This window comes from Triticum aestivum, chromosome 2B (genome assembly GCF_018294505.1).
Source record: "Triticum aestivum cultivar Chinese Spring chromosome 2B, IWGSC CS RefSeq v2.1, whole genome shotgun sequence".
Taxonomy (NCBI): domain Eukaryota; kingdom Viridiplantae; phylum Streptophyta; class Magnoliopsida; order Poales; family Poaceae; genus Triticum; species Triticum aestivum.
The window spans coordinates 71,106,454-71,119,514 of NC_057798.1; positions in this window are offsets into that span (position 1 = coordinate 71,106,454).

The following is a 13,061-nucleotide window of genomic DNA, read 5'->3' on the forward strand; positions in this document are numbered from 1 at the left end:
GAGGAAAATACAATACTTAGTTCGTTCTACAGGCTGGTCTAACCAAGAGGCATTAGAGTGTGATGCAGTCGATGTAAGTTTTGATCAAACACCACCACTTAAACAAAAGAATTCTTGATAGCCTCACTAAAGATAGTGAATCCCTCAGGCTAATATATGAGATAAAGAAAATCCCATAAATCATGATCGAAGCATATGTGTGCTGTGCACAGAAAAAAGACTCAGATGGTCTAAGCATGTCCTATAGAAAGAGGTTGAGTATCAAGTGAAGTATTCCTATAATCAGCCCAGTTTGCAGAAGAACTTCATAGTTATATCAAAAGATGTTTATATGTAGTGGATGGAAATGAGCAAGGATGCAGGATATCTCAACAACTCTCTGGTTGATAATGTCATTGATTTATTTGACAGCGATATATATGTCGATGTTTATATACAGCATTTAGTGTTGTCCAGTCTATACACAATCCACAAACTTAAGCACTGCTTTTTACATAGTATAGTTAAGATGAACCCTAAATAAACCACACACACAAAAAAGATGAACCCTAATAAAGCAACGAATGCCATCCAAGCAGTGAATGCACCAGGAGGGGAGGGGGCATGAACGAGGGTCCTTCACCTGATTGGGTCGTCGGCAGGAGTGGGGCGCCGTTCACCGGAGTGGTGCCCTGGTCGGACCGACCAGGAGCTGCTGCGAGGGAGGAGCTGTGCACTAGGAGTCACGTCAGAGGATGCAGAAGCGGCGGAAGATGGGCTCCTACCCGCCGTACAATGTGGCCAGAGCTAGCCGCGACGAGGAGCCAGAGACCGGCGGCGGCCTCTCCTTCAACTGCGCCTTGACCTCGTACACCTTGGCAAGCCTCTCCTTCAACTGCGCCTCCGCACAAGCACACGAGCGCTTCAGAATCACCGATGAAATGCAATAGATCTAAGGAACAAGAGGAATGGGGCAAGATCTCGAACCTTGGAGACATTGGCGGACTCACTGGGCCGCCGCTCGTCGCCGCCCCGGCCGCAGCCGCCATCCCCCCCGCGCCTCCTCCTCCTCCTCCTAAGAAGCAGTAGCACCCGCATTGGATCCAGCCCAGCGCGGCCGCGGTGAAAGAGCATGAACTTCTTGCGGGCAAGCAGGCGGTTCTTCATGAACTTGCGGGTGCTGAAGGGAGCGGGAGCGGGAGCAGTGCGGAAGGGAGTGGCGGCGGCGATGGGGAAAAGGGAGCGGGAGCGGCTGGGGCTGAGTGCGAGGGGAGAGGTGGGTGGCGGAGGCGAGGGGAGAGGTGGGCGGCGGAAGGAAGGGAAGGACGAGGCAGCGGCGGAAGGATCTGGATCGGGGAGAGGAGTGGAGGCGGGGAGGGATCTGGATCGGTGGAGCTAGCGAGGGAAAGAAAGGAGGCGGGAGGGGTGGATGGAAATTTACCCGGAGAACATATCTAGGGTTTCTGGGTTGGTGTGGATGGGTCGAGGACAACCGTTGGATCCCCGAGCATCCGACGGTGTCGGATGCACGATCCGCGTGATATGTCCATGGACCAATCAGAATGCAGTACAATTTTATGACCATCTAAATTGGTCGTACTTGACTTAAAATAATGTGTTAAAATCATTTAAGCTACTTTATGATCTGAGAAATTCTAAAAAAATGGAAAACCTTCTCATTGTGTCACCAAATTTTGAACAAGTTTTCAAAAAAAAATAACAACATGGAATAAGATAAATATCTTTAAAAAGGTGTCGTCGGAAATGAGTTTTTGCAAAAAAAAAACATTTTCCCTTTTTCGGGTGCCCAAAATGATTTTTTTTGTGAAGAACCTACAATATATTTATTGAAAAATTGTATGAAATCAATTTTATAAACTATTAGGCCATATTTAATGCACAAATGACCAAATAGTTGGGTGTCAAAAGATTTTATCCACATCTGGTAAAAAAGACAAATTTCCGCTGATCCAGTTGGAAGCGGGTGAAATTTGAACTCTAGCTTCCTCATAGTTTGCTATTTATTTTTTCCAAAAATCATTTCTAGGTACATAAGTATCTACTTTATCATAGAAACACCAAAAGTTTTCCAAGATTCAACCACTAGCTAGGAACGGTCAAGCCCGCCGTTTTGACCGCATTTTGAAATGGGCATAAAAAATTCAATAGAAATTCAAAAAATTGGAAAACCTTCGCATTGTGTCATTATATGTGACCAAGTTTCTAGGAAAAATAATAAACTTGTAATACGGTAATTATTTTAAAAAAGTGTTCTCAGAAATGAGCTATCATGCGTGAAGATTCATGGCTTTCAAGCCAAATGATCAATCTTATGGCCACATTCATGGCATAGTTTGTTCAAATGATCTCATATGGTGCACAAGGGTACATCTTGGAATTCCAAACAATGTTGCCTAAGGAAGTTTTCATTTTCTTTGCATGGAAAATTCATTTTTCATTTTCCGAGTGCCCAAAAGGAGGTTTTTTTGTGAAGGAACTACCAAATAATTGTTGCAAAAATGGACCAAATAAATTTGATAAAATACTAGGCCATATATAATGCACAATTGACAAAATGGTTGGGTGTCAAAATTTTTGATCCACCTCTGGTGAAAAAGATAAATTCCTGTGAATTCAGTTGGAAGCGGGTCAAATTTGAACTGCAGCTGCCTCATAGTTTGCTCTTTATTTTTTCCAAAAATCATTTCTAGGTAAATAAGTATCTATTTAATCATAGAAACACCAAAAAATTCCAAGATTCAACAACTTGCTAGGAACGGTCAAGCCCGCCGTTTTGACTGTATTTTGAAACGGGCATAAAAAATTCAAAAAAAATACAAAAATTGGAAAACCTTCGCATTGTGTCATTATATGTGACCAAGTTTCCAGGAAAAATAATAAACTTGTAATACGGTAATTATTTTAAAAAAGTGTTCTTAGAAATGAGCTATCATGCGTGAAGATTCATGGCTTTCAAGCCAAATGATCAATCTTCTGGCCACATTCACGGCATAGTTTGTTCAAATGATCTCATATTGTGCACAAGGGTACATCTTGGAATTCCAAACAATGTTGCCTAAGGAAGTTTTCATTTTCTTTGCACGGAAAATTCATTTTTCATTTTCCGAGTGCCCAAAAGGAGGATTTTTTGTGAAGGAACTACCAAATAATTGTTGCAAAAATGGACCAAATCAATTTTATAAAATACTAGGCCATATATAATGCACAATTGACAAAATGGTTGGGTGTTAAATTTTTTGATCCACCTCTGGTGAAAAAGACAAATTCCCGTCAATTTAGTTGGAAGCAGGTCAAATTTGAACTGCAGCTGCCTCATAGTTTGCTCTTTATTTTTTCTAAAAATCATTTCTAGGTAAATAAGTATCTATTTAATCAGAAATACATGGTTTGATGGCGAGACATCGAGGTTTGGACGGTGGCCGAGGGCCCCAACACTAGAGCGCGTAAGCTCGCATGCCCGCTGCGTGGTCACCGCGTGACCGTGGCATTGCCATGTGTTCTGGGCAGCCTAGGCATGTCTAGTGGGTTGGGCACTCCCCAGGTAGGTGCTAGGAAGAAAATCACAACATAAGATTCTCACGAGGAGATCGATCGATGCTCAAACATGAATAAGCAGCCAAGTGTTTGATTTGCGGTATGGGAAATGCACATGGCTAATGGGTGTGACTTTTGGCTGAGGATGATTAGTTACTAAGAAGACCGTCTTCACAAATTTTCACCTCAAAAGGAGGAGCCTAGGTGGTACTTGCTTTGCAACGTACCACACTAGACATAAATACGAATGTTGAAGTTGGGCTCAAAATAATGAATGGATTGAGCTAGCATTTGGTGGAGGATGGTTATTTGGGCATAGGAAAGCACTGTAGAAAATGGATACCATTTGAACATGCCAAAGTGGTACTTCCTTCACAAAGTGCTGCTCTGAACAGAATAGGAAAATGAAATTGTTGAGTTATTTTTGAACTAGGCAAGGAATGTTTTTGACATATTTGATGAAGATATGATCCAAAACATTTATGAGAATTTTTTGGGAATTTTTGGAATAACAGAAATATAGGTTGCTTCACAACCTAGGGCAAAAACTGCCACATGGACATGACACATAGGCAAAACTGATGAGATGGCGCCTAGTCATCACAAACCCACCACAATCTTCAAGGCTATGACCATCTATATTGGTCGTTAACAACTAGAAATAAGGCAGCGGACTAGCACTGTTTGCTTTCTGACCATTTCGTGTAAGGAAATTACGACCTTTCTGACCAAAATGGTCGCAATGGTTTAGGGTTTGGAGCCCCCCGAACAGCTTTTGACCAATTGGTCTGAAATGGTCATAGATATATGACCAATTCTTCCAGGGTCACTGACAGAAGGTCACTAGTTGACATATTTCTTGTAGTGATCCCTTCCCGCTCAATATTTGGGAGAGGACCAGGGCCTCTATAAATAGGACTAGCCACCAAAGTAGGAGGGGGACAGATCGAGAACTAGGCAAGATGGAGGACGGAACAAACTCAGTTCTTCCTCGCATCCACCAAGCAAAAGAACACCTCTCCTCAGGAGGCTGTTCTTCCCTTGTACTGTTCATCATCAGCCCAAGAGGCAATCCACCATCACCACATTGGAGTAGGGTATTACACCACAACGGTGGTCCGAACTAGTATAAATCTTGTGTCTCTTGTGTTGTGAGTTCATCGAGCTAAGCTTAGAGATCGTGGCGAGGCTGAGGGAGAGATTCGGTAGGGGGAAATCTTCATGCGCACCCCAGTGTTCAAACCTCAAGGGTCTTGCCGGAACCCTAAATTCGATAGGTAGAATCTTCGGTGGACTGCATAAGTGATCTCCCAGACGCCATCGTTGAGGAGATTATCTCACTTCTCCCCACCAAGGATTGATGCCGCACACAAGTCCTCTCAACTCGGTGGCGCCCTCTATGGCGCACCGCGCCCCTCAATCTCGACTATCATCAAATATCTGTCCTTCCTGAATTTGATCTCCTTAGAGCCATCGTCTCCTCTCACCAGCAGGGCCCCATTCAACGCCTCTGCATCCCGACACGCTACCTGCTGTCCATACCCGGCACGGTGGACGCTTGGCTAACATCCCTGAATTCGGAAAACTCCAGCAGTTTGAGTTGTACCATTACCACAAAAGTTTCATACCACGAACACACCAAGAATTTGTTCCCACACCACCGTTGTCCATCTCACGGTTTTCCTCCTGTCTCCGCACTGCCACCTTCGCCCGGTGCCATCTACCTGACGATCTGGTACAAATGCTTTGACTCCAACTGCTAAAAAAACATTCGCTTGTGGTGGTTTATCTGTCGGAGGCCTCACTGCACAACATCATCCACTCCAGTTGCACTGCCCTGGGGTGCTTGCAGATTGTTTTGGGAATAGAAATCCCTACCAGTTGTCTCCAAATAAAGTCACCTCACCTTAAAAGCAACGGAATTTGTTTTGAAGGACAACAAGTCATCATCAAAGATGCCGTTCAATTCAAAGGTTGCTCCTTGATAATTGTTATAAACCTTCACAAATAATTGTCGTCTCTGCGCCCAAACTAGAGACCTTGGGTGTAATTCCTGACCCGTTTAATGATCACAAGAAGTTGGTGTTTGCCTCCTCACTTTTTCAGGTACCGTATATTATCGTCTACACATTTGTAATCATAAGCTACATTTTTCATTTGTGCGCATAAGTTTTATATCATCTTGGAGTACACTTTGGGTACTAATATTATGTTATATGCTCAATGAAGAATTCATCCATTGATATCCTATCAATACTGCTGGATTCTATCACGATCTTATATATCAGAATGTTTAGGTTTGATCTGAACATAATTATTGGCTTGCTGCGATGCTTTCGATCTCTGGAGAATTTATATATAGAGGTGATGATTTCTTGCACATTGAAAGCCTGTATATGTTGTACTAGAATTAACTGTTTAGCTGTCGTTATTTCGACATACTCTTTTTTCAGACCTTAATTTTTTTCAATCTTCATGTCTACTTAGGCACAACCACATGGAGCAAAACATATAAGCAATCGGTAGCGTAATAAGTACCATGATTTTTTCAGTTCTTATGACATTCGTTTGAGGACAATAACGATGGAAGGATATGCATCCAACCAGGCAAACAGAAGCTTTGTCACATTCTTCCTATTGAATGCGAGGTTACTATTGTCGATGAGGCTTGAGTTTTATCGCAAGAGATTTCTCATGGATGGACACGTTGAGCAACAAAAAAAAAGAAGTTTTAGGTGGACAAATGGGCTTATAAACGTGCTCGACTACTATTTACAACAAGTTGTAGTCATCCTGAAATAAATTTTTTTGCACAGGATGTTGATTTTATGGATCATACCGATCCATTTGTTTGTGACTCCGAAAAAGAGTGGTTGGGTTAGATGTTACTGCCATGTTCAATCTGGGTTTTGTCTAAAAATTTGATGAAAAATTAATCCTTGGGCTTTTTGTACCATTTGTAAGCTTGAGTTGCATGTTGTTGCCCTCATACTCCCCTCCACCTGCCACTACACTGCCGCATCTTCCTTGGCTGATGTTCCTTCCCGTCCGAGGCCTCGCCGTCGTTCTCCGCCTTGGTTTGCTCGTTGTGCCCACCGTCGTCTGGCGTAGTCAACATGGTCAACAACCAAGAGGTATCAGGAGATGATTGTATGTGGAGAGGCTGACAGTAGGGACCCACCAAGGTCATTGCATTACGCAAGCAGGTGCCTCGCTATTACAAGCCAAAAAATTACTTCCTCCTAATTTTTGTCAACTAGGTCCCACACCATTGTCAATCTACACTACTGCAGAATGATGCTAACGCGACACTATGATCAGAGACCCTTCAAGAAACTGTGTGTGATGCAATAATCGCAAAGGGTGGTGTCAGAGAACCATCAAAAATGTCCAAAACGTTTGCGATGAAGGATCCGTCAAACACGGTTCGGATTTTAGTTGCGTGTGTGATGCAGGGCATATGGTTTAGTTCAATTAACTATTTGCGATGAGGTGGAACAAAAGAAACGGGCAGCCAGATGAAGGCGTGTGCGATACACATCATACAGTTCACTAGGATGAACTGTTTGTGATTAGGCAACACAAAACAAACGGTCAGACAGATCAAGGTGTGTGCGATATACGGCATGCGGTTCACTCGGATGAACTGTTTGTGTTGAGACAAAAGAACAGAAATGGTTCAATATAACAAGATGTGTCTGATACGTGGCAAACATGTCTGTAATCAGAAATGTGTGCAAAGACCGATAATAACATAGACGATTGCTTCTAATAAGACGTATGTGATATGCACTGTCTACACAACATGTATTGGCCAATGGGGGACGGGCGGTCATCCATATATGCCGTAAGGATGCGAAGAGGCATCCTATATCAGCAAGGACTAGCTGTTCCCCCAGTAGATCATCTAAGAGAACTCTCAAGTTAAGTGTGCTCAGGCTGGATCAGCCATGGGATGGGTGACTAGATGGGAAGTTGTGTTGATGTTAAATTAACTGATAGGATGGGTCATATTGGTCAAATGACCAAAATGACCCATTCCCTCAGCTAATTTAACCTCGAGGTCCTTGTTTTTTATTTTCATTTTATTTTTTAACATATGTTAAAGAAGGTCTACCACATTACTTTTTGACAATGTGTATACGTGGCATACAACTGATCCATCCGACCTGTTTGTGATGGAATAAGCCGTGTGTGTTGTGGGCAAACGCTTGCTAGTGTATAACCGTTTGCGATTGATGAATTCATCACCAACGGGTTCCCTAATGTGGTCCGTATTCCTATCATCATTATCTACTTCTTGTGCTAGCTCGATGTTCCTGTATATTGTAAGTTTCCATTAATTGATGGCGTGCTATGAACATGCCACCGTTTCCCGCCATTTCCTCACCTGTATCCTGCCACCCAGCGATATTGCACATAAACCTAAGCGCGGCGTGATGCACGGAGGCAACAAGCGAAGCCTGTAGCACGTCCACCTTTTCCAAGCATGCCAACCCACCAAAGCGCCACCTCTTCCATAAACCTCATCGACAAGGAAAACCAGAAGGCGCCACGGCCCGTCAAGGCCACGGCGCTCCTGGACAACACGATGGACGACGCCATGATGTGCATCATCGCCAGGGTTGAGCAGAGCTTTGGCGCAAGGCGCTTCAGCACCGCGGATCAAGATAGGCATGTCAGCACCGAGAGGCTACAGCTTGCCGCACAACATGATCGATGGCGCGCCGCAGAGCAAGCTAGGCGCGTCCGCGCCGATAGGCTGCGGCTCGCTGCACGACGAGAGTGTTGGAGCACCGCAGAGCGAGAGGTGCGGCGCGCCGCACAGCAGGAGCGGATCCATCGGTGCTTGCCTGCTGTCGAGGGGCATCGCAACTAGGTACACGTCCCGTCAGTATCCCCATGCATTCCTTACCAGGAGTGGGCACAGGCCCTCTGCGTCGTACTTGCACCAGAGGCCTGCCACGCCGTACTTGCATGTCTAAGAAATCACTTAAATGTCTTCAAAAGGTCAAATGACCCTTGAATTTTTCAAATTTTTCACATGACAGTTAGTATCAGTGCACATTACACGTAGAAAATTTTTGAATGCCGTAAGAGGAAGCTATCTGACGTTCGTCATCAAACATGCATTGTTCCCTCTCGGAACCACGAGCCTTCTAGTGAGTTTCTCCGGTTTGTAAGGGGTGTGTGTCCAAACTTTCGTCAAGAAAGCCAATTTTGTACCACATCATCTTGGTGGCTTGACATTACATCAAGCAAGGTTTCATGTTTTTCTGATCATTTTTTTATTTTTTGGAATAAAAATGCCATGGCACTCCATGCATGTACATGTGTCCATGCCATGAGACCAATATGTTTGAAAATTCCTTTTACTTTACTGCACATGGAATTAACTCGCACACAAGTACACAAATATGATGTTCCAAACCGTTATGGTTAGCCATTGCATGTACATCTAGTTGAAATTTGAATTACGATCATTAAATGGCTAGGAAATCACTTAAATATCTTCAAAAGGTCAAGTGACCCCTGAAATTTTCCAAATTTTCACATGACAGTTAGTATCAGTGCACATTACACATAGAAAATTTTTTGAAGGCCGTAAGAGGAAGCTATCTGCCGTTCGTCATCAAACATGCATTGTTCCCTCTTGGAAACACGAGCCTTCTACTGAGTTGCTCTGGTTTGTGAGGGATGTGTGTCCAAACTTTTGTCAAGCAAGCCAATTTTTGTACCACATCATCTTGGTGGCATGACATTACATCAAGAAAAGTTTCATGTTTTTCTGATCATTTTATAATTTTTTGGAATAACAATGCAATGGCACTCTATGCATGTGCATGCATGTGTCCATGCCGTGAGACCAATATGTCTGAAAATTCCTTCTAATTTACTGCACATGGAATTAACTCACACATAAGTACACAAATATGATTTTTCAAACCGTTATGGTTAGCTGTTAAATGTACATGAAGTTCAAATTTGAATTACGTACGGTCATTAAATGGCTAGGAAATCACTTAAATCTCTTTAAAAGGTCAAATGAACCCTAAATTTTTCCAATTTTTCACATGACAGTTAGTATCAGTGCATATTACACGTAGAAATTTTTTGAATGCCGTAAGAGGAAGCTATCTGTCGTTCGTCATCAAACATGCATTGTTCCCTCTCGGAACCACGAGCCTTCTATTGAGTTGCTCCGGCTTGTGAGGGGTGTGTGTCCAAACTTTCGTCAAGAAAGCCAATTTTGTACCACATCATCTTGGTGGCTTGACATTACATCAAGCAAGGTTTCATGTTTTTCTGATCATTTCTTTATTTTTTGGAATAAAAATGCCATGGCACTCCATGCATGTACATGTGTCCATGCCGTGAGACCAATATGTTTGAAAATTCCTTCTACTTTACTGCACATGGAATTAACTCGCACACAAGTACACAAATATGATGTTTCAAACCGTTATGGTTAGCCATTGCATGTACATCTAATTGAAATTTGAATTACGATCATTAAATGGCTAGGAAATCACTTAAATGTCTTGAAATGGTCAAGTGACCCCTGAAATTTTCCAAATTTTCACATGACAGTTAGTATCAGTGCACATTACACATAGAAAAATTTTGAAGGCCGTAAGACGAAGCTATCTGCCGTTCGTCATCAAACATGCATTGTTCCCTCTTGGAAACACGAGCCTTCTAGTGAGTTGCTTTGGTTTGTGAGGGGTGTGTGGCCAAACTTTTGTCAAGCAAGCCAATTTTCGTACCACATCATCTTGGTGGCATGACATTACATCAAGAAAAGTTTCATGTTTTTCTGATCATTTTATAATTTTTTGGAATAACAATGCAATGGAACTCCATGCATGTGCATGCATGTGTCCATGCCGTGAGACCAATATGTCTGAAAATTCCTTCTAATTTAGTGCACATGGAATTAACTCGCACATAAGTACACAAATATGATTTTTCAAACCATTATGGTTAGCTGTTACATGTACATCTAGTTCAAATTTGAATTACGTACGGTCATTAAATGGCTAGGAAATCACTTAAATCTCTTTAAAAGGTCAAATGACCCCTGAATTTTTCCAAATTTTCACATGACAGTTAGTATCAGTGTGCATTACACGTAGAAATTTTTTGAAGGCCGTAAGAGGAAGCTATCCGTCGTTCGTCATCAAACATGCATTGTTCCCTCTCGGAACCACGAGCCTTCTAGTGAGTTGCTCCGGTTTGTGAGGGGTGTGTGTCCAAACTTTTGTCAAGCAAGCCAACTTTTGTACCACATCATCTTGGTGGCATGACATTACATCAAGCAAGGTTTCATGTTTTTCTGATCATTTTTTAATTTTTGGAATAACAATGACATGGCACTCCATACATGTAGATGAATGTGTCCATGCTGTGAGACCAATATGTTGGAAAATTCCTTCTAATTTACTGCACATGGAATTAACTCGCACACAAGTACACAAATATGATTTTTCAAACTGTTATGGTTAGCCGTTCCATGTACATCTAGTTCAAATTTGAATTACGGTCATTAAATGGCTAGGAAATCATTTAAATCTCTTTAAAAGGTCAAATGACCCGTGAAATTTCAAAATTTTGACATGACAGTTAGTATCAGTGAACATTACACGTAGAAAATTTTTAAAGGCCGTAAGACGAAGCTATCTGCCGTTCATCAGCAAACATGCATTGTTCCCTCTCGAAACCACGAGCCTTATAGTGAGTTGCTCTGGTTTTTGAGGGGTGTGTGTCCAAACTTTCGTCAAACAGGCAAATTTTTGTACCACATCATCTTGGTGGTATGACATTACCTCAAGCAAGGTTTCATGTTATTAAAAAATTTGGAATTTCAATGCCATGGCACTCCATGCTTAATTGTGTCATAGCCGTTAGACCAATATGTTTGAAAATTCCTTCCAATTTACTGCACGTCGAGTTAAATCGCACACAAGTACACAAAATATGACTTTTCAAACCATTTTGGTTAGATACTGCATGTACATGTAGTTCAAATTTTAAATTACGGTCATTAAATGGCTAGAAAATCACCTAAATGTGTTAAAAGGTCAAATGACCCCTGAAATTTTCCAAAATTTGACATGACAGTTGTATAGTACTGCAAATTTTCTCGTACATTTAAAACACCATCCGTTGCCACTTTACTCCAAATTCGTCTTTCATAGCTAATAAAAAATATGTACAACATCACACACAGTAGTTTTGTAGGAATCGTTTGCGATGAAAAAATCTGGGTCTATTTAAGTGTTCCTCCTTAAGCTTCACCAGCTCGTCTGCTCCAGTGTCGGCAACCCCCGAATCCATAAATCCCGATCCCCATTCTCGCACACCCTTCTTGCAAAGATGATGTCGTGGGAACGCTTCATGAAGGCCGTACGATGGCCGCGTCACCCCCATGAGCGCCACCGCCTGCACCGAGAGCTCGGCCACCTACGCCGAGAGTACCGCCGCATCCACATTGAGCGCAGCCACTTCCGTTGAGAGGGCATCTGCGGCAGCCGACAGGGTCGCTGCAGCAGCCGAGACAGCTGTAGTTGCTGGTGCGACGGCGGTTGCAAACACCGAAAGCGCTCGAGCTGCCGTCCGTGCCACTGATGTCGCCCTGGCCCAGGTCGAGGCCATCACTACTAGGGAAAATCCTAGAAGCAGCGCGGGTTTTGGGCCTATTAGTAGCGCGGGGGCCAGCGCTACTAATAAGGCGCTACAGCTAACATATAGCAGTAGCGCGGGTGCCACCCGCGCTACTACTATGTCCTTTAGTAGTAGCGTGGGTATAGCGTGGGTAAAAACCCGTGCTACTACTAATCTCTAATCTTTGATTTTTTTTGAATTTTTTGGAATTTTTTTTTTCGATTTTTCCCTAATTTTTAGATTTCTAAATTATTTTAACCTCAGATCTCTAATCACCCCTCATCGCTGATCAATTTAATCTCTAATCACCCCTCATCATTCCAAATCATCTAACTTCCCGGATGGTCACCCATCCTCTCACTACTCCAGCCTGAGCACGCTTAACTTTAGGGTTCTGTTCTCCCTCGTTTCCAAGTCTGCACTTGTTGTTTTCCTGACAATAGTAAGATGTCAATCCTATTAACCTCAGGAATTTAGCTTGAGCATGAAGTCACACATTTCACTATTTGAGTTTGAAACTATTATTCTAAAAAATTAGTAACACTAATGTTTCTTGAATAATTAGTTTGACCATAGTTTGACCATAGTTTGACCAGATTTGACCAAAATTCAAAAAAACTAAAATAATTATTTAGTAACACTAATATTCTTGAATAATTAGTTTGACCATAGTTTGACCAGATTTAACAAAAATAAAAAAATGAAATTGGATGAATTTTTTTGCCTCCAGATCTTAAAAGCCCCGTAACTTTTTTCTGTTAGGTTTTTGAGGATTTTAAAAATGTTTAACGAGGTTCCCGCAGTTAAATTCGGATGTAACTTTTCGAGTAGATGATTTTTCATATTATTTTTTTTCATCCAAG